The sequence below is a fragment of the Thermobia domestica genome, chromosome 11 (genome assembly GCF_964235325.1).
Source record: "Thermobia domestica chromosome 11, izTheDome1.hap1.1, whole genome shotgun sequence".
Classification (NCBI taxonomy): domain Eukaryota; kingdom Metazoa; phylum Arthropoda; class Insecta; order Zygentoma; family Lepismatidae; genus Thermobia; species Thermobia domestica.
The window spans coordinates 236,567,091-236,590,440 of record NC_137464.1 but is presented as its reverse complement, the minus strand read 5'-3'; the positions used below and the strand labels follow the sequence as shown (position 1 = coordinate 236,590,440).

Below are 23,350 nucleotides of genomic sequence, written 5' to 3'. Positions count from 1 at the left end.
TCAAGTTGTGTGGGATCCAACGGCTTGACAGTTTCCGTACGTTCAGGTGATCATGCAAAACCACATGTAATGGTTTCATGTCAACGTTCAAAGATGTTTGAATCTCACGGTATGTCACTTGCCAATCTGTCTTAATTATCTTGCGAAAGTACCAACATTACTGGCAACAACAGACGTGGTTGTACGACCTTCACGAAATTCAGCACTGAAAAATGTGAGATCATGCTGGAATTCGGAAAGCTAATCGTAAATAATTGGATGGTGCTTTATTCTCAAAAGTCAAATGAAGTCGCTCGATGCCTCCTTTCTGTGTTAAAGTACACCTGAAATCATAAAAAAAGGATAATTTAAATATGGAAAGGTCTATTCTTCCGTACTTTACAATAGCAGAGCACTAGCGCCAATGTTGGTAGTAGTTTGCACAAATTTTTCCAGCAACCCTCGTACTAGCTCAGTTTCTTGATTGCGGTCGTAACGGATGCAAGTAGCCACGATACTTACGTCCCCATCATTCCCCCCAATCAATCCAAATCTTGAATGCGAAAAAAATTGTCCTTCGTTGGTTTTAAAAAAATATTCACTGGAAGTACACACTAAATTCACTTAACGGTTAACCTTAAATAAACGTTTAGTAGGTTTGCTCCATTTATTTTCGAGTATTTCTTGTCCTAAGTGGCAATTAGCAATTTCTTTTCCGGAACTCCAAACCATATGCCATAACTCGGAAGCCAAAGATTTGCACAGGAAAATATTTAACACACTTAATAAGCAAGTCAAGATCTACCTCTATGCCAAGTTTGGTCAATATAGAATGAGTTTTGGAGACTGTTCACGATCAGGAATGCAATAGGACGTATATGGAGTATACCTTCATAAAAAAATTTGTAGTTCAGCGTATAATCACCTTAAATTTCCGAAAGAATCAGCTTATACGAGGATGGGTATACGCTATATTCTCGAAAACTGTCGAACATACACTCATCAAACACTCTAGCATTGCGTTACTGTGCACGATATCGTCTTTTGCTTTCAAAAAAAAAAAAAAAAAAAGTCCAAAAACCAGAATTTTATTTTATGAACGAGCTACCTCAAAAGGTCAAAAATAAGCGTGTGTGCTTTCATCTGTCGGGAAGAGAAAACAACTGAAGAACTATTATTTAAAAAAAAAATCACCATCAATTTTGACCTGGATGTAGATGATCAGATGATAGGTATCGAGTTTGTTGATGGAAGTGATATTCAAACCGATAGTGGTAGAATCCTGCCATTCGCGATTATAATGCTGAACACTATAAACCAAATGCGTAAATTATAACGAGAAGCAGCTTCCTGATACCGATTCAGTGTCCCAAAAATACATTTCGTCTCCATCCTTAATTCTCTACTAAAACCGGAAATCAACCACTTCCGGTTTTAACGATCGCTATACAGTAAAAAAACGTCAACTGAGCGTCTCAAGAATATATCCCATCTCCATCCCAATCTCTACAAAAACTAGAAGTGATAGTTCACTTCCGGTTTCAATATCAATTGAGAAAATATCACGGCATACAAACAGAATTCCTTAACGTGGTGTACAAATGACATTGCTCCTTGTTTATTACGTATACAGGATGCGACGTAAGTCACTTCAGAATTATGGATTTAAAATTAATTGTTTATCAATTATGAGGCTATGATATTATTCGTATTACAAATTGTATTATAACATTAAGTTCGTTAAACTTAAGCCATATTTTCAATCAGCTACTGCTACTCTAGTTAACTGACGACTAGAGGTCGCGATGGCTCAGTGGTAGATCGCTCATCTCTGATTCGATCCTATCTCTTAGAAAATTGGCTTCGTAGTTCACGGCTCGGGGTTATCCCGGTTTCTCCCACTTTTCCTCTCTATATCGTTCATTATCATCATCACCGTCTCCCCTTTGCCTCGGAGCATAATTGTGGGTCTTTAAACTCAAAGGAAAATTAAGAATTGAATACCTGCTACGTTAAATTCAAGGAAAAGTTAAGAACTGTGTATCTGCTATATGGTACGTAAAACTCAAACAAAAATTAAGAACTGAATGATTCCTATGTGAAAAAAAAAAGAAGAAGAACTGAATGAATGCTACGTGAAACATTAAACTAAAAAAAAAGAAAAAAATTAAGAACTGAATAACTGCTACGTGGGATCTTAAATTTAAGCAAAACTTAACAACTGAATAACTCCTATGTAAAACAAACAAAATTTAAGAACTGAAGAACTGCTACGTGAGACAAACTCACTAAAGAAGGTCGCGAGGTGTTACTCTGACTTCATATCGATACTATGCTTAATCGACTCGTTTTTACACATGTCATAATTACGCAAACAAAGAAATCCTCGATCGGAAGTGTGTTCGAATTACGAGCGTTCAAAGTTCAAAATTGAACAGATTTTGCGAATAGTTTGAAGTTACCACAGACGCTTCATTTTTAGTAAATACAGTGGTGAGGTAAAAACATACGCAGTTTGCAAAATAAGGGCACTTATTTGAGAGGGAGTGAAGGGTAATGGGGTCTTACAACTTGCAAATTGCCTCCTGTTTGGCACACAATATCGATAAGCTAATAAAATGTATTTGCTAACCCTATTCGACTGTATTATTATTCAAATATGAACTGAACACTGAACTCTGACATTTGTCTCCGAAACGCTTTGCCAGGCGTGCGAAATTCAATGAACGTCACGGTATTCATAATTAATCTTTTGATAATCCATATTGTGATGTTTTTTCTTCTGTAGGTAGAAATGAGTCCAACATCTTCTTAAGAGGCTCTGTCACCAATGTGTTGTTTTACCCACATCAGCTGTTCAACAAAAATTTTGGACTGGGGCTCACAACATAGTATCATATGTGGAAAACAAAAATCAGTTTATTGTTAAAATGAAGTTAATCCAAATAAATTATCCACCACAGGCTGGCACTTACAGTGAATACGGATTTCAGTTTACATCACCAGCATTTAATTTGTAGTCACTCGCGCTGAATTGGTGCTTCATACTAATCGCGCTGCGCCAGAGCGGCCGGCTGCAGAACTATCCTGAGCGGCACTCCGAACCCTCTAGGCTATGCTTATGCATTGCGGAAGACGGTGTTTCAATACATCATCGCTTGCCATGTTTTTTAGTTTTCAGTGAATTGAAGTGCCAATTATGGGAAAATATTGGTCAAACTCCAGGGAATATTTTAAGATATTCAGCGACAAAATAGGCCGAAAAATTAAAAAGGAAAATGATTAGCGGGGATGTGCGCTCAAAGCTGTGAAAAAGGTGGCTTTTATTCTGGAGAAAACCAATGTTTACATACACTGTCGCTAGCTGATTGCTTGTTTTTTGGCCACATTTATCACCGATTTCTAAAGTTTGGTCACTATTTTCCAACAATCGCCATTAAAATCCTTTGACAAATTATTTTTTTAAGAAATGCTAGCGATGAGATATTGAAACACCGTCTTTCAAAGAGACCGACTGGGTTCGGAGTCTCGTTCACGTTAGTTCCACGGCCAAGTGTTTCGGAGACAAATATCATTGTTCAATTTGAAGGTGGCCACATAATTTTATCAGCCTATCGACCCGGTGTGCCACACAGAAGACAATTTGCAAGTGTAAAAGACCATTATCCTTAATCTCCTCCATAATAAGTGTCCTTTTCTTGCAAAATCCGGGATGTTTTGACCTTACCACTGTGCTGAGCAGCCAAGAACCCCCCCCCCCAATACCAAAAATGAAGCGTGTATCTAAAAAAACAATGGTTGCCTCAAACCTTTTGCAAAATCTTATCAATTTTGAAATTTGAACGCTTGTAATTCGAACACGCTTCCAATAGAGCATTTCTCCGTTTACATAATTGTTTCATATACAAAAACGAGTCGATTGAGCATAGTATCAACATGAAGTCAGAGTAACAAATCGCGACCTTTCCCAGTCAGACAAAAATTAAGACTTGAACCACTGCTATGTGGGACGTTAAATTCAAGCAAAACTTAAGAATTTAATATCTACTACGTGGGACGAAAAATTCAAACAAAATTTAAGAACTGAATAACTGCTACGTGAGACGTTAAACTCAAACCAAAAATAAGAACTGAATAACTCTTATGTGAAACAAACAAAATTTAAGAACTGAATAACTGCTACGTGGGATGTTAATTCAAACAATAATTAAGAACTGATTGTGCCGCCACGTTTAGCCTAATCCTCGTTTCGCCTAACCAATTATCTGACACTTTTATGACAGATAAATGATAAAATTTGTGTCAGCCATTTTAGGCGAAAAAGGATCCTCGTTTGGCCTAATACTCGTTACGCCTAAAATGGCGGACAATAAGAAAAAATCGTGGAAATTCAACTAGAGGGAAATTATATAAGAGAAAATTCCCTAGTATATAAAGAATTAAGAAATGCAAAATATATAGATTAATATTATATTAACAATTTTTGAGGAATTAGGATTACCAAAACTCCTTTATGTATTTACTAGGACCATGGATATATACGAATATATATGAGTAGGTGAATAGCAAAACCCGTTAAATTCACATTTTAAAATTTGTGACAAATCGAGAAAACTGTTTAAACACGTCATAATTGTAAAATAACATTAGAAACTAGAGAACATTAAAAAAGTTAAGAATAATGTGAGTGTTCTGTCGAAAGCTGTATAATCACACTAGTCCGTGAATTGCGTTATTGAAGAAAATAGTTTGGATTTAACAGGTTTTGCGTATGTAAATGGAAATAACAGCTTTTGCATCTGGACGAGCGGCCATTTTTATAGACGCTCAAGATACAAAACCTATCAAAAAGAAAGGGAGTCAGAGTCAGAAATCAGTATTATGCCTACTAAAATATTGGGGGGGGGGATGTATTATCAACTATACATTGCACAAGATTAGCACAAATGAATATGGATACATAAATGCTACATTAATTTTGTTCTAAATTGAAAACAATGGATCCAAATGTGAAAAAAATTGAATTATATAACCTCCTCTCCATCATCATCTACTAAATGGAAATCCATATCGTCGTCGTCCTCTGGTGCATCACCATTTTCTCGGTTTTCTATTCCTCAAAAACCTCTTTGTAAAACGTGAGCTTTGAGCTGCTTTCAATCGTTAAACCCTTCGTAACTACAAGCGAAGTTAAAACAAACGGCTTTTAACCATAGATAGTCCACTCACCTTGTCTTTTTGGCTACATTTCGTTTCCAGATGTCTTGTACGTTTTCTAGACAATTTTGGTGTTGTCTGATTACAAAATTATGATCATCACTGCTTAGAGTATCGTTTTCTTTCGATTTTGCGTGAATTTGTCTAGTAATTATTAAACAAAAGCAAATAAGCACAGAAAAGTTTCACGAACAGTTGGGTTAAGACGTATAGTGTCTCCATTTTCAGTCCAGGGTGCGCGGTGGCTCAGTAGTAGAGCGTTCACCTGGTTCGATCCCAGATCGCGCCATGTGGACTTTGTGGTGGACAAACACCGTGCTCGTGGGTTTTCTCGGGGTTCTCCCGTTTCTTCCCACTTTCTTTATTCCACCATTTCATTCATTTCTCATCATCACCGTCTCCTTTAGCCTCACCGGCATAACCGTGGGACGTAAAACTAAAGATTTCATTTTCTTTTTTTTCAATTTTCAGTCCAAAAATTAAAAAAAATAATGAAAGCACACACTTCAAATTCTGCCAAATAAAATTTCGAATGATTTATGAAAAGTTGCAATAAATATTCAGATTACTAAACTAATCCTATACAGTATTAAACCTCAAATTGTTTGAAATGGAATTAACCGGGTTTGATTCTGCTTTTCTCATTAGGTTATTTGCAGGTTTTGGATTTAACAGTTTATGAAACTGAATATGGAAGAGGTATTTAACTGGTTTTGCATCTGTATTTCTCAGTTCTTCACATAGTAGGGAATATTTTTTTTTTCCGAAAAATTTCCCTCCACTTTATCTCCACGATTTTTTTATAGTCCACCATTTTAGGCAAAAAGAGGATTAGGTCAAACGAGTATCCTTATTTCGCCTAAAATGGGGGACATAAAGCTTATCTTTTATCTGTCATAAAAGTGTCAGATAATTGGTTAGGCGAATCGAGGATTAGGAAAAACGATGCAAGATCAGAACTGATAACTGCTATGTAGGACGTAAAACTCAAACAAAAATTAAGAGCTGAATAACTGCTAGTGCGACTTATAGGCCACGTTGAAAATTGTTTAAATTAGATTTTATTCATAATTAAAAACACAATTTAATTTTCACGAAGTGAGATTCAATTAAATTGATTTTGAAAATAAATTATTAAAATCAAACTGTTAAAATCACCGCTCATTTCAAAGAAATTAGAATACTTTCCGACACAAATCAACGGAATAAGAGACCAAGATGGAGCAGGTATTCTAACATCCGTAACAAAGAAGGAAAATTAAACAAATTAATCCAAAAACCCAATTTCGCTAAAATCAATACAAACAAATAAAAATAAATTTCCAACATTTTGAACCAGCTGTAAAGAAACAGTTACGACCGTGAAATCGTATCATGCAATATACAATTAGATTCTCTATAAATAGACAAGATACCGATCCAGAAAAATCTAAACCGTTTAACATGAAGCACAAACATTGATGTCGGTAAAGTCAATACTGAAGCTGCTGAAACGTAGTGCTCGTGGCCATGAAAATTTGTAAAACTAATTCTATGACGTAACAAGCAGAGGGTTTTGTTTTCTATACGCAGAAGTGTTTTAATTCTTGATATTTCAAAAGCAAATTAGCTATCATCTTTAGAATTCAAATAGTATAAACATTCTTAAATTTCTTTCTTTGCCACAAATAAGATGGGAAGCTGTTATATATAGGAAGGATCCAAACTGCATGCGTTTCTCTCAGAACTCAAATTGAATTTTTCTCACGCAAGAGGATAAATTTAACCACTTAGCAACGATAAGAATCCATAGACATTACTGAACAGTCGGTATAGCAATTTTTCAATAATTGGTATTACGTAATAACTTGAAAATTATTCTCACATTAATTCGGAAAACAAATATTGCTCAACCAAAGTGTTAACGTCCCTGCAATCTTAATATCACATCCATTCTATCAAATCCAATCCTCCCCTAATTCACGCTTTTTGGATCATGCTAGTGGGATTGTACTGTTTGTCTGTCCATCCATCCATTACTTCACACGTTAACTCTTGAACAAAAGTTTTTTTCAATTTTTTTTTCTGCAATAGATAGCTAAAGCAATTATCTCGGCCGAGTTGGCTAATCCGTTAGCATCTTCAAGGGTAACGGATGCGTAAGTCCTATACCATTCCCTAAGTTTTATGCAACTTGACATGCATCAAAGAAATGTTGATTGCCTACAATATAAGGATACAGAATCGTCTGATCATTTTTTGTCTTTTAGCAGAGAATATTTTTATTGTCTTTCCATTAAACAATAGAAAGAAAATTAGTGTACATTTTGTAATAATAATAATAATAATAATAATAATAATAATAATAATAATAATAATAATAATAATAATAATAATAATAATTGGTGTTCTGCCATTATTGGCGCATAATTGATGTTCGGTCGTTTAGAGGAGGTGATTGTGCGACTGATCACTACCTGGTAGCAGCGATAAAAGAGAGAAACTATTCAATGTCTGAAAACAGAGAGATTTAATTTAAAGAAATTTGAAGAGAGCCAAGTAAGAGAGGAATACCAAATTGAAGTTTCGAATAGATTCTCGGTTTTAGAAGATTCGGAGTGCACTAGTGTTGAGAATACTAGGATTAAAATTAGAGATAGCATTAAAATTTCAGCAAAAGAGAAATCAGGACATGCGGAAATACGTAGGAATAAACCATGGTTCGACCAGACATGCATTCAACTAGCGGAGAAGAGAAAACAGGCAAAATTACGTTGACTACAAAATCCGAATGTAATAACTACACAAAATTTCGTAGACATCAGGCCGGAAACTTCAAAAACTTTTAGAACAAAGAAACGCGATTTTATGAAAGCTAAAATTAAGAAACTTGAATATAATAGTAAAAATAAAAACATTCGGGACAAGTATAAGGGGATCAAAGAATTTAAGAAAGGCTATCAACATCGTGCCTATATATTAAGAAAGCTGACGGAACAGTTCTCACTAACACAGACAGCATCTTAAATAGAGGGAAAGATTTCTTTGACGAATTGCTTAACACGCAGCCAAAAACTGTGTATGGAGAAAGGAAAATACTCACCGCAGAACCTAACCCAACAGAAGTGGAAACTGCTATAAAGAAATTAAAGAAACAAATCTCCGAGTATAGGCGAAATTCCAGCTGAGTTAATTTTAGCTGGAGGCGAAAAATTGTGGAACAAGATACACAGAAGTAAATGCAGAGAAAACTAAATACATGGAAGTTCGTCGGGATCGTAATACGGCAAATTATGGATGCCTTAAAATATCGAATAATACTTTTGATAATGTGGATACTTTAAAATATCTGGGATCAATATTAACAGACGAACACCATATTCACGAAGAAATTACATGTCGAAAAAAAGCAGGGAATTCGTGTTATTATTCAGTTCAAAATCTCTTGTCGTCGCGAATTCTGTCGAGGAATTTGAAGCTTAAAATATATAAAACGATAATCATGCCTGTTGTTCTGTATGGTTGTGAAACATGGTCGCTTACTCGGAAGGAAAAATATAGATTGAAAGTATTTGAGAACAAGATCCTGAGACGAATATTCGGATCCAAGAGAAACGTGAATGGGGAATGGCGGAAACTTCATAACGAGGAACTACATAATTTATACCGTTTACCCAACATTGTTAGAATCATCAAATCTAGGAGGCTCAGGTGGGGTAGGTCATGTAGCCAGGATGGAAGAAAGTACGAACGCTTTCGAAATCTTAACTGGAAGACCAGCCGGAAAACGAGCAAGTATCGTGCACTTTCTTTTCTGTTGATTTCCCTTGCTAACTTCCGGTATTTGGAGTCACTTAATATTTTCGCTCACTTACTTCACAAAGTAAATATCATTGGATACTTACCACCAGTGCTTACAAACTTCACGATATTTCTGCCATCCCCCTAAACTTGCTTATGCAAAAACCTCATGTCTACATCTGCTCCCATATACTGAACAAAGCAGAGCTACAAGTCGTATTATACACAAAGAACACCGCAAGATATATCTATTAAACCCAGGTAGAAAGATCTGCATTAGCTAAACATACATTTGGACGGAATTATATTTGAAGATGCGTCTGCTATCAGCACAATCAATCAACTGTAGGCTATTATAAAAGTTCGATAAGCGAGGCAATAAAGTTAAGCACCAGCAAGTGAATAAGGAAGGGAATTTAATGTTAAATGATATTTGGAATGCTGTTTTACAAATACATGAAGTAATTTTTACACATTAACGTAACTTCTTCAGTTATTTAGTATTTCGAATTAATGTTCTAATTATTAAGGATATCCATTACGCTTCCTTCCAGTCATTTATTTATTTATCTTGTACACAATTTGGTAACAATAAACAATGTGATAATTTTGAAAAGTAGACCATTGCATTTAGTGAACAAATTGCTGCTTTCAACACTTTCTCACAATGAAAATGAATTCTTTAAGTTTTACGTCCCACGGTTATGCCGGTTAGGCTAAAGGAGACGGTGATGATGAGAGATTAATGAAATGGTGGAATGAAGAAAGTGGGAGGAAACGGGAGAACTCCGAGAAAACCCACGAGCACGGTGTTTGTCCACCACAAAGTCCACACTGCGCGAGCTGGGATCGAACCAGGGACCCCAAGTACCGGAGGTGAACGCTCTACCACTGAGCCACCGCGCCTTCCTTTCTCACAATGAATTTGAGTGGCAAACAATGTAATGGTATTACAAATGATATTACAAATGTGCACTCAGATCTCTGACCTTAAAAAAAGACCTACACACTGTTATTAGTTTTAATTTAGTACATTTTGTGGACGTTATATGGCTCGTTTCCTAACTTTTCCTATTCCCCATTGTCTCTAAGTTATTCACGAAAATTCAAAAAGGTAGAGGGAGCGTGGATTGTGATGATATGTTCTCCTAAGATGATGAACTGATTACAAAAATAAAAAAAAAATGAATAAAATAAACGATTGCTGATATCTATTACCATTCTTGTTCTATGACGATAAACACTTAAAGCGGAAATGGTTGATTTCTACCACTTCCGGTTTAAATAGATAGTATAGGATGTAAAATATATTCTTGAGACGCTGAATCGATTGCAGAAAACCATTTCGCGACATCTATTTACGTTTTTGCTACATAGAAGTTGGTATTGAAACCGGAAATAGTAGAAAATTTCAACAACTTCGGATTTTGGCGGTGTTGCAGATGACGACGATACGAGTCTTTGAAACGGTGAATTGATTGCAAAAAACGTTTGTCGCTATCTATTACCGTTTTCGTTCTACGGCAAATAAAGTTGAAACCGAAAATGGCTCATTTCAACCACTTTCGGTTTGAATAACAGATTGAAGAGGAGACGAAATCTATTTTTAGGACCCTGAATCGATTATAGAAAGTCTCTTCTTGATATCTCTTAACGTTTTGGCTCTGATACCTGACAACAGACAGACAGGCAAAACGACATAGCCATTCTATAAGACTTGCGATACTTATGCATAGCATAGTTTGGAAATATAAAAATACGGAAAATCATCAAAAATTGTAGTCTAATAACTAAGCTGTATATGGTCCTTAAAAGTCAAACCTTAAGCACCCTCATCGTTAATAAGACTGAGGTTGTGAGAGTTTTGAAGAAAATATACATCTAGCTTGCTCACAGTCTAAGAATAATACTCAAAATAGGTATTTATATAGCACGACGTAACAGAACAACGTAATCTTGTCAGGTAGTTAACTGATAACAACAACATTGCAGTGGACTTTAAGGCTGCCAAAAACAAAAAAATCGTTGATGACCTTCACTAATGCAAGTAAAACTGGCTTGAATCTGGAAAAGCTTCAAGTGAGAAAATAAGAACACGATGGAAAAAGAGGAACTAAGAACCATTTCGTTTGATGGCTATGTCACGCGCAATTCAGGTCTTTCCAAAATAACCAGAAGCTGCTCGTATGGAAAAGGGCAGTCTGAGGTTATTCCAATCAACATAAATGCTCGCTTCAAATGTGTGTGCTTTTCTTAGCAATATGTATGAGTATAAAAACAGACAAAAGGTCCGTACAAACACTGATCTGAATCATAGCCTTCGATTCTTTCATATTTAAATTTTTGACTGAAGTAAGCGATTATTGATGTTATACCTAGGTACTCACACACAGTGGCGGATCTAGCCCGGGATCGGGGGGCCTATCCCCCCAGTTTTTTGAGTGATAAAAATAATTTATGGTAATATTTATATATTTTTGAAAGTTTATTGTATGCTCATGATATACCTATCCAGTGTTTGTTCCAGACGTGCTTTTGAGGGGCACTCTCCCCGGAGCTCTGAGAGTGTATCCCCGGAGGAGACCAAAATAATACATATATATTAATAAATAGAATAGTACTAGCAGTGCGCCCCGGGATACTAAGTGTGCCCTCCCCCGGATTTTTTTCTGAGAGAACGACTGTACCTATCATAGTCTGAGTTCTGTTTACCCTCTCCCCCTCAGTTTTTTACCTTGTAGATCTTCCATTGCTCACACATGATTCCTTTCAGAACGAGCACATTTAACAGCAATCAAAGAAGTTAAACAACTATAAATTCGGATATTTAGTTTTCCACAGATAAGGATAGATCAACTTAGGACCCGTGATATTATGACTAGTGTCTAAAATAACCAATATAAACTGAAACAAAATATCATTATACTGGGACTTCATTCCGAGTAATTCACGTAAAACCCTCGTGATATAGCCTTAGCTGACAGACGACGAAAGTCACTGAATCAATCAATGGATTAGAAATGAAACTGAATTTCTAGTTTTACTCCCACGGTAAAACTAGACTCAAGGCAACAGATATAATTAATGAAAGCGAATAATTATGAAAGAATTGGTGGAGTGATAACGTGGGAAAAAACCGAAGCACCCGACAAAACCCACAGACGGACGCGATGTTGTCCACTACAAATCCACATGGCCTGGGATCGAACCAGGAATTTCTAGCGTTAGAGGTGATCGTTCTAGCACTAAAGCATCAGGGCCCTCTATCTATGAATTAAAGAAGAGAATACATCAAATTGATGAAATCCGGAAGAAAATTGTTCGAGCTCAGCTTCAAAATGACTGATATGTAATGATTCTATACTCATTTCTATACTAGTGCCATCTATAGGTTAATTCTACAAAATGATTGACATTGGACATATTTTCAAGTAGCATTGTTATAGGATGTTCCAAAAAGAATGCAGCTTTTGAAATGCCCGCCATTTCTGTTCTAGTAAGTTGGCAGCACTGAACGTTACATCATTTTCATCTATAGTCTTTGTGGTTAGTAGTCATAGAGCGCCGAATAGTGCTTGATCATCTGCTTTCTGTACAGATCAGTGTTGCCACACTTGGTACAATTGTGCCAAATTCAGTCATTTGTGTCTTTCATCGGCCCGTTGGTACCACGCTGGCATTTTCAGCTCCTTTTGTGAAAGAGTTGGTAGAATTCTACCCAATTCAGCACCATTTAACAAATACTTGTCACATTTTCTAAAGTGTCAGTTAGATTTTTCCTACATCTCGCGTTACTTACTGTATAACGTGTGTTGAACTCTTAAAAAATCCTGTTGAACTTTCATTCTGTGACGTTGCACCGCTTAACACTAGGAACTTTGTGTCTAAAATTCGTAATTCGAATTATACTGGGAAACAAATGACGCTAGATGGGCGCTTCCGCACCGCGCTTGTAGGAGACGAGAAGGAAGCAGTGTGGTGGAAATATTATCTTTAAATTTTGTAAAAAAAAAAAAAAAAAAAAAAAAAAAGTGTTGAATATTCTGAAGAGCAGTGTGTGCTCAAGTAAGTATATAATTTATGTCTGCAAAGATTCTACACCAAAAGATAATAAATAGCACGAAAAATACATTGAAATAATTGCTGGCTAAGTTGTTTACTAGTGACGCTATATTGACGAATGTAAAGATATCCCAACATTTCCGCATTTTATAGATCTATATCGCCACGTTGATTTGGACTCTTGGAAGATTGGGGTTGTTCTAGAACATTACCTCTTTCAGTTTTTCGTGTTATAAAGCTGTGTATTACACTGGTATAAAATTCAGCCCTTTTTGTTTCAATTTGGTACTATTTTTCAGCCCACTTCAGAGCTACGATTGTGATAACACTGGTACGGGTAGGAACAGAACGCTTCACGACGGAAACAGTGTGTTGTTATAGTGAAAACTTACTACAAATGTGGTGAATGTTGTGAATTCCTACCCTTATCGAAAACAGATGACGATCATACTTCGCTCCGTGACTACTAACCACAAAGACAACAAATGAAAAGGGTCTAGGTCGAAACCAAGACAGCCAAAACCCCCACATTCAAGAAATGTCAAAACGCCCACACAAACGGTCATAACCCCCACACAAATGGACAAATCTCCCAAACGCACGAACGGTCAAAACCCCCACAGCCAAAACCCCCACACTCAAGAAATGTCAAAACGCCCACACGATCGGTCATAACTCCCACACAAATGGACAAATCTCCCAAACGCACAAACGGTCAAAACCCCCACAGCCAAAACCCCCACACTCAAGAAATGTCAAAACGCCCACACGATCGGTCATAACTCCCACACAAATGGACAAATCTCCCAAACGCACGAACGGTCAGAACCGCCACACTCAAGAAATGTCAAAACGCCCACACGATCGGTCATAACTCCCACACAAATGGACAAATCTCCCAAACGCACGAACGGTCAAAACCCCCACAGCCAAAACCCCCACACTCAAGAAATGTCAAAACGCCCACACAATCGGTCATAACCCCCACACAAATGGACAAGACAGCCACGCATAGCAACGGTCATAGTCCCCACATATATGGACAAAACTCCCACACAAATGGTCAAAACTCCCGCATGCAGAAATTGTCACAACTGCCACACAAATGGACAAAACCCCCACAAAATCGGACAAATCCCCCACACTCTGAAATGATCGTCATTTCTCGTCTTTGTTGCGGTTCTTTATGACGCTCAAGAAGAATAGTTGCAACATCAGTTTAAGTGGAATAAAAAATGTTATTAAAAAGTACAAGGGCAAGACATGCAACAAGGTCATTTCAGAAAGTGGGAGATTTGTCCGATTGTGTGGGGGTTTTGTCCATTTGTGTGGCAGTTGTGACTATTTCTGCATGTGGGAGTCTTGTCCATTTGTGTGGGGGTTTTGTCCATTTATGTGGGGATTGTGACCGTTACTATTTGTAGCTGTTTTGTCCATTTGTGTGGGAATTATGACCGTTGGAGGTTATGACCGACTACAAGTGTGGGGGTTTTGGCTGTGGGGTTTATGACCGTTCGTGTATTTGGGAGATTTGTCCATTTGTGTGGGGGTTATGACCGTTTGTGTGGGCGTTTTGACATTTCTTGAGTGTGGGGGGTTTTGGCTGTGGTGGTTTTGAACGGTTCCCAATGAAAATCGTGTAACGTTCAGTGCCGCCAACTTACTAGAGTAGAAATGGAGGGCATTTCAAAAGTTGCGTTCTTTATGTGACACTCTTTATATCTGGTGTTACTGTTGTATTACACAAGTGATCAGAAACCTTGAGTCACTGTTTGCCACTGCATCATCTGACAACTCGTCGACTATAACGTCGTGGAATGGACAGTATAATTACATAATGGCAATACTTCAAATACACAAGACATTTTGTCTCATAGTCTTTTCTAGTACTCTAGTACTAGAATGCGATCACTGGTTGATTGCTTGGATTAGCGTCCTTTTTAATACCGAAGATATATACGAAACGTGGAACTACGCTTTAAGGTGCAATCCGAACCAACGTAATGGGTTCAATTTTTTCAAGGATTTCCCCACCGGGAATCGAACTCAGAATCCCGTCCACCAAAGGCGTGCGTGCTACCCACTAGACAAGCAGGGAGGGCTAGATTACTATCATATCCAATTTATACTTACTACTGCCTTTTATCTTCCTGCTACTTGGAAAACTGCGAAGAACAACGTGAATTTTGTTTCGCATTGTGAAACTATAGTAATTTCCAAACTATAGAGGTCCAGTGTTCTAACGACAAGTGATAGTTTTATAACTTTCGGTTTTAATAGGCGGATAAGAAGGAAGATAGAACTATTCTCTGGACATTTAACTTACAACATGCGGCAAATTTCTACAAGTTCCGATTTCAATAGATTTGTTGAAGTCCAGATTAAACCTATTCTTAGAACAGTAAACTTGTATCAAAGAAACAGTTTTTCGCTATGTATTACAGTTTTCCCTCTATACTAAGCAACATTGAAACCGGAAATAGTACATTTTTGTAACTTATAATTACAATAGAGGGACTAGAGTGGAGATTGAACCAGTTTTGGAACCTAAATCCATACCAGAAACTGTTTTTCGCTATTTATTTCCGTTGCTACCATTTCAATTATTGTGCATTTTGCGTATAACTTTGATTAACAAGGAAATAACATTTGTCAGTAATGATAAAACTACGGTATATTCCAGTTTGAAACCAGTTCAGTGATTGATTATTTGAGCGAAACTTTGGAGATGAAGAAGTAATCAGTGGTTATCAATTTCTATTATTTTTAAATGTTACCGGAAATAAATTATTTACTGTACTGAACATGGGTGAATCTGGTGTGAGTGGTCCCGAAATCGATTCCAGATGGAGACACTCTGTTGAAAAAGTTTAAATGCCTTTTCAGGCCAGCCACCCTTTCCTAGATTGTCCTCATTCACACCAGGAAATTGCTGGGACGGTACCTGATATAATGGTTTCAGGCCGCTTTTTTACTTCCCCATTCCTTTCTTTCTCTCCAGTTTCCCGGGTAGTGTAATCGCCGAGGGAAGTTAGCCTTCATACGTGACGGGCTAACATGGCCATAGATGCCGAGAGAACAGAAACCTAATTTCCAATTCTAACTCTGCATCGCGTAGAAAAATACAGATCTATGTGAGAATTAGTCTGCCATTTTGATCTCAATTCCCCTTAGGATTTTCCGTCTTGCAACTGAACTCCGTCTACGCTACTTCCCAGAAATGGATATGGCTTTTTTTTTTAAAAGTATGTGCCTTGTACTTCCCTCAACGGTAAGTGCTTCGTGTGGGGTAATGTCTCCCCCAGACAAAGTTGTTAGGGATACATGCAAGGGCGCCGACTTCTCTGCAAATTGGGAAAGGGGCATTCAGATGCAGAAAGCATATATGAGGATTTTTAAGACGAGTTGCATTCAAATTATGCCAAATATTATAAATTTACAAATACAATAAGGGAACCCACATGGACTTTGGGTGCCCGGCCCCCTCGGTCCCCCCAGGATGGCGCCCTTGGATACATGCCCTTGTGACCCATGTATTCCTCGCCAGTGAACAGCATAGTTTGGAAATTTACAGATTTCGTATTAACATGATGTTCTGGTCTAAATTTAAATTAAACTGTTTAACTTGGCATTCAGTATATGCAGTACTAATTCCCCAAGGACAGAAAGATGAAGAGAAAAAATTGGGAAAACCATTCTACTTTTCACATGATTAATTAATCAACATAACTAATTCAAGAGTAACTTAAGGTTACGAAATCACAACTAAGATCAACATCCAAAGCTGACAGTAAAAATGTCGTAACTGCTTATTTATCCTAATCTCACACTAGAACAGTGTTTTAGAAATCATCGCCAGATTTCCAAAAGCTACACAGCAAGAAGCCACATCGTAACTACGAAGATATTTGGGTATGGCCAACTACCTTTGTTTTCTAAGCTGTTGAACTATGGTTAATTGTCCTCGGAAGCGCGACGTGGTGAGTGCACCTAGTTATTCTGAGAGCTGAAGGTCCCTCTGTTTATGCCAAGATTTTTGCTTAACTTCCTACTCACAACACATACACACAGATACACAGGCTACTTCAAAGTCTTTGTATACATACGTATAATATGCAGTTTTTATCACGCACACAACACCCACTCAATGACCAAAATTAGATTCAGACCAAATGAGATGTGACCTATACGATTCTTAAGCCATTGCCGCTTAGATTTTTCGTATTTTCTGAATCGAATTGGCCAACAGACATTAAGAAAGAGCGTTGAAAGCAATCACTGTTATATTGGAACGTGTCCACGACAGTAGTAAATCCACTTCAAGAATTGCTTCATTAGGAATTAATGACGTGGAAGTGGAAAAACAGACTCAGAAAAGAACATACTTTTCAAAAATATAAGGATTTACACATTATATACATCGCTCACGAAATGTCATATTTATTTAATTCATAAGTCCATCTGTATATGAGTATTTTGATAATTATCGGCAAAAACTAGTATTACTATTTCAATAAATATCGACTGACACCGTTAACGAAATGTTGCCAATTCTCTTTTTTTTATGCTCTATTAACTTTTACTTTGATATTTTTTCTCTCTCTTTCAGTACAGTATTCTTTAGTCTTGGGAAGCTGAAAATATGGATAGTGCGCATATTTAAAAAGTGAAAAAAGAAAGTCAATGGTTTGTCATTCAACAACTTGTTTTGGATGTTTCTTTAATATGTTAATTTATGTAGTAATTTCTCAAATGAACAAGCCTCAAATGCGTAAATTAAAATCATTCACCTCTACCATTTTATCTATTAAAATGCTACAATAGCAATTAAAAGCGCCTGAGCTCCAACCTATAACTTTGGCTTTCAAATCTTTCATTTACGGTTGTGTGTGATTTCACGTTTAACAGGGACAAACATTTTAAGTACGTGTACTTTAAATAAATTAGTTAACTAGATCTTTTTCCTAAAGTTTATTATATAAAATTATTGTTCAAAGCCTTTGTATTTTAATAAACCTTCTCTAAAATCAATGCACGTGAATTCTGCTTCCATCTTCCGAGTTCTTTTAAACTATACTAGCTGAACCTGCGCTCTTTACACAGCGCATCATTCACATATGAGCATGAATCTCCTTGTTATTCCTCACATCTGTACATGTCCCTTTACAGACACAAGTGAAAGACGTCTTTATAAAAATCGGCAAGAGTTACCGTAAAGGGGAGATTTTTGCGATTACCTTTTCAATATTTAGCACGTTTGCAAGATTTGAGCCTACTTTCGGTCGGAGTTTTTAATTCATGTATGATTAGTGTTTTCTTTCTTCTTGCATGTAGTATGTAATAAGCAAATATATTATACGATTAATTATAATGCCAGTAATATATCGTGTTCATTGGGCAAAACACTCCAAACAATAAAGATTCAACTTGTTAGACTGGACAAATGGTTATCCTTCGTTTTTCATTATAACTTGGCCATGAAACAAGCGCCTGAGAGATATGCAACATCTATATATAATCAAGTTGTGTTGGAATGTATAGTGCGTAGGATATGATATTTTACTTTTTTTTTAATTTCAACAATTCCAGTGTACCCGTAAAAATGTAATGAAGAAATAATGGTCGTTTTTTTTTTTTTTTTTTTTTTAATATTCAGTTAGAACTGGACAATCCAGGCAAAATTTGCAATCGATCAGTGAGAACATCTTTCTAGAGCCTGTAGTTCCCGAGATCTCATTGTCGAAAGGATTGACCACAAACATATAAACGTCCACGGGTGGAATTACGGCGAATGGAATTACGCGTTGGAAAAGTTACAGGAGGTCATCGAACAAAATGATACATATGAAGTTTCATAATGTTATTTTCAATTAACAATAAATTATTTCTCATGTTTTACCTACAAAGGCTCAAAACATTTTTTCGACAACCTGATATAAAGGAATTTCTGATAAACCAAACTTCTTAAAAAAAAAAAAAAAAAAAAAAACTTTCTCGCCCTCTCTTTAACCCGCTGATAGCTGTCAAGAGGAGTATAGATGGGCGGGCGAAGTCTAAAAGACTTCACATGCTTATGTATAGGACAGTTGTGAAGTATAAAACATTGCAATATAAGATTAGAAAAATACTACTGTGTTCTGTACGACACGAAAGCATAAATGAAACGATTATTGATTTTCCTATCGTACGTCGTCCTGTTATGAATCTTTGAACTGCAGCAGTTCGAAGTGATCAGTATTATGGAAACGTCTATTCATATCAATATAAGCTTAACCTTATATAAACATGTACATTGACAGAATACAGTACAGGGTATTAATTGAATTGTGAGGTATTATAAAGTAAACCAAAAGTTTTCTTCTTCTTTTAATTAGGAAGAACAAATATCCAAGTCTTGAGATTTGTCACCGAGGTAAGGTGAGTTTCGAGCATGGTTGTTCTCAAACTTGAAAAAAAAAAAAAAAAATGAAAAATGTCAGTTCATCTCACATAAACTTAAGAAATCCTGAAAAAGGGAGAGGGGTTTGAAGCCAAATATATCTTTTCGGATATGGTCTTACACTGACGATTCCCATTTACAAAGAATGTGTGAACGCTCCTAAATCTTCTCTTCTAGAAATGTGAATCTCTTTGAGTTATGAATATCCTCAGCCTGTTACCTTACATTCCAAGAGTACGAGGTCTGTCCAGAATGTGGTGTCATGTATTGTATTGTGAAGCGATTTTACGTTGCAGCGCGGTCTATCCACCCGGATCGATGCTTGTGTAAGTCAACTATCGAGCGAGTGCTTGCTCATTTGTATCCGAGCTCTCGGAAGTGCAGAACGGGCGATTTCGTAGACCTCTGTTCCGACTCTTGCACAAGTCAAGATTCAGCGCTCACTGGAACATTACGCGATCAGGTTTTATGTGAAACTCAGTAAGTCTGCAGCGGTAACTTTTTCAATGGCTCAACAGGCCTTTGGGGATGAGTGTTTTCCACAAAGGCAAGTCTACAGATGGCACAAGGCATTTTTGGAAAGAAATGAAAAGGTCGACGACGAAGTACGCGCTGGACTCCGTCAACAACCTCGAACGATGAAAATGTGTGAAAGAATTTTTGCAGAATTTTGAGTGTTCGTTTAATGGCTGACAGGCTAAATGTTTAAAAAAAAACTATCGTCCACGAGACTGTCACCAAGGATTTGCACATGAGAAAACTGTGGGGCGAAGCTTGTCCCATGAATTTTGACCGATGACCAAAAATCTCACCGAGTGCAAATTTGTCAAGACGGTTTGGTAATGTGTGAAAGTGATCCTCATTTTTTGGATATTGTTTCATGTTATAAAATGTATGATGATGAAACGTGGATATTCCAGTACGGCCCCGAAAAGAAAAGGCGAAGGGACACACTTCGGAGTCACCTCGCCAAAAGAAGAACAATTGACGACGTGAAAGCAGCTTGTGAAATGGCTTTACACACACTTCCTGAACACCTTCCAACATGCTTCGCAGATTGGAAACCCCGTTGACAAAGACGACGCAGGAGGACAACATTTTGGAGAATTTTAATGCATATTATTCTCATTATTATATAAATAAATGTTTTTTTTTTTTCATATTTGTAGACTTGGTTAGAATACTTTCCGAACAGACTTTGTACTACGAACAATGCTATGATCCAATAGATTTTAAGATGTATTGTCAAATGAATATATGTTAGAACGAACGAAACTTACTACGGACATAGTTATTGTTTTAATAAAATCAATATATATGTACGGTATATACACACTTTTGTTGATGATCAACAAAATGCAATTAATAATAATAATAATAATAATAATAATAATAATAATAATAATAATAATAATAACAAGTGGAACAGAGTCAGTGTACGGAACCCAGAAGCTTCTGGCGTGGAAATTTGGTCTCTAACCTAGCTTGGCCAGTAGATATAGCCTTAAGACGATAGGCTACTTCTCCACCAAATTTAGTTCAGATACGGACAGTAGTTACCGAAAAAAAAAAAATGTATCACAAACATCCATATACACTTGGAGTACGCTTACGCTGGGAACAGGAGGACTACTTAAAGACTTAAAAATTGTAATGACACGTATTTAAGAATTTACTAAATCACTGCTTAAAATATTGCCTTTATTATTATTTTAAAAAAGTCGACGTTTCCACAGTGTCGACTTATTAGTTACGCCACTCTGTGCTATATTTGGCACAATGCACTGTTTACAGAAATGGAACTCTACTGCTACCAGACAAAAAGAAAATGCACGGTAATAACAGATTGAGAGCATGCAGTGTTCTTTTGATGTTCTTCAAGTCTATGCTATTAATAAAGCCCCATTGTAAACCTCTTTTGCCATCATATGCATATTGAGGACAAACATTAAAGCTGTTGAGAAAGATCAACAATGTCTATTCAGGACAAGCTTGCTTTCTGTACACACAGACATTGTTTTCCGTTCAAGTTCTTTTGACTTATTATTCATTAGTGGAAGTTAAATTAGAAATTTCATTTCATTTGTTATTTATTAATTTGCTAATATGAATTATGATAAATGAACGTTTCGAAAATACTGACTGCGTATAAGAGAAAATACATACACTGAGCAAAACCCGAAGGCTCATTTTGTACAATCTTTCGCAAAAACTGCGGAGCGCAACGCAACACAAACTATGCCAAAAGCATTTGCCGATTACCACAAAATAAAACAAATTGTTCACTGAGTTCACGTAAATCGTTACGGAATGAAACCCTTGGTCATTAGGACCAGCAGTTATCGAAGTTGTAGGTACGTTAATATCCATATACTCGTAGAGTTGACACAGGCGGATCTAGAGGGTAAAAACTGGGAGGGGGCCTGGCAAAACTCAGTCTATGATAGGTATATCATGAGTTTACTATAACTTCAAAAAATACATAAATGATAGCTTAAATTACTTTTGTCACTCAGAAAAATGGAAGGGCCTAGGCCCCCAGCCCCAGGCTAGATCCGCCACTGAGAGTCGGGTAAACGTTTTTTTTATAAAAAAAAAGCTTAATTTAATGTATACTCAAAGTAAAAATTGATAAATACATAGTAAGTTAGCGTTCAACCAATGCTCCTATAACTTTATTTAGGGGGAATTAGAATAAAATATAACACTTGATTGCAAGAGAAAATAACACTAAAGAGGGTATAATGCACTGGTATAAGCTGAAAAATGAATACCGAGTAGAAAATAACATACAAAGCCCGTATACTTGTGAGTTATTGAGAGCGCTGCGCTGTAGATGCAACAGAAAATTAGGCGTGAAAACTCCCCAACTTATAGATTATTTGATGGCATGCAAAATGACTAGTCGAATGTTTTTCGCACCGTTTCTCTGCTGCAAATTGCGAAGTAGCTCAAGTGGTAGAACAATGGTTTCGCATTCGGGAGGTCGTGGGTTCGATTCCCGCTGTCTACCAACCTGACTGTGGTCTTCCAGGGTTTTCCTCAGTACTACCACGCAAATGCCGGGAGACCTTCCCAAATCCTTTCCATTATTATTATTGTTGTTGCTGTTAGGTATCCAGTATAAAATGGCCTCTGACCTGTATCTGGTGATTGTTAAATAAATAAATAAATACACGTTATTCCGCATCAAACTGATTGTGAATGTTGGGGCATGTCAGAACGGAGTAGGTGACTTCAGTTCGTGTTGCTTGTGGAATCTGAGATAGGTCATTTATCTGGGCCTGAAAGAAGCCGATTAGTCATTCCACAGAATCGCAACACGTCTTACATGGAAGGAACTGTTTGCTGTACATTAATGTTTGTACCATTAGTTTGAGAAAGATCGTACAAACGCAGCCCAGTTCCGAACGACAGCAGCATACGGATGAATATCTGGAACCCCAAATCAGAGTTGCTACCACTGCAGTCCGCGCGGTCACTGTATCACAAATTAGCACTACTTTTGCACACAGGATGTCAGCAACACCTTTTGAAAACCTATCTTGGCAGCGGAGAAATACAATCATGAGTACTACTTGCTAGCATCCCCTTCACGTCTCGCTACGAAGCAGTTCGCTTGCAATTGTGCCTGAAACAAGTTACTGGAGGAATTAATAACGCGGCATTGTGTTCAGTGATGGGAAACTATTCTACCTAGGACCTATTGATGACTGTTAGTGAATGCAACGTCGACTGATTGAATTGCATCTGCTGCGTGCATATGGCCAACGTAAAGTATCATGATATGAGGGGCATAATCAACAGTGATGGCCCGTCTCCAGTTTCATACACAAAACAATGACCAGTGTAATGTAGGTACATCCAGAGCCA

The 23,350-nt window shown here is 37.0% G+C and overlaps 1 protein-coding gene across 5 annotated transcripts in view; it reads right to left on the bottom strand.

Moving 5' to 3' along the window:
• The window catches only part of LOC145664827 (uncharacterized), a 195,554-nt gene that overhangs the window by 89,897 nt on the left and 82,307 nt on the right, over positions 1 to 23,350 (bottom strand). The gene's annotated exons all lie outside the window — the stretch shown is intronic.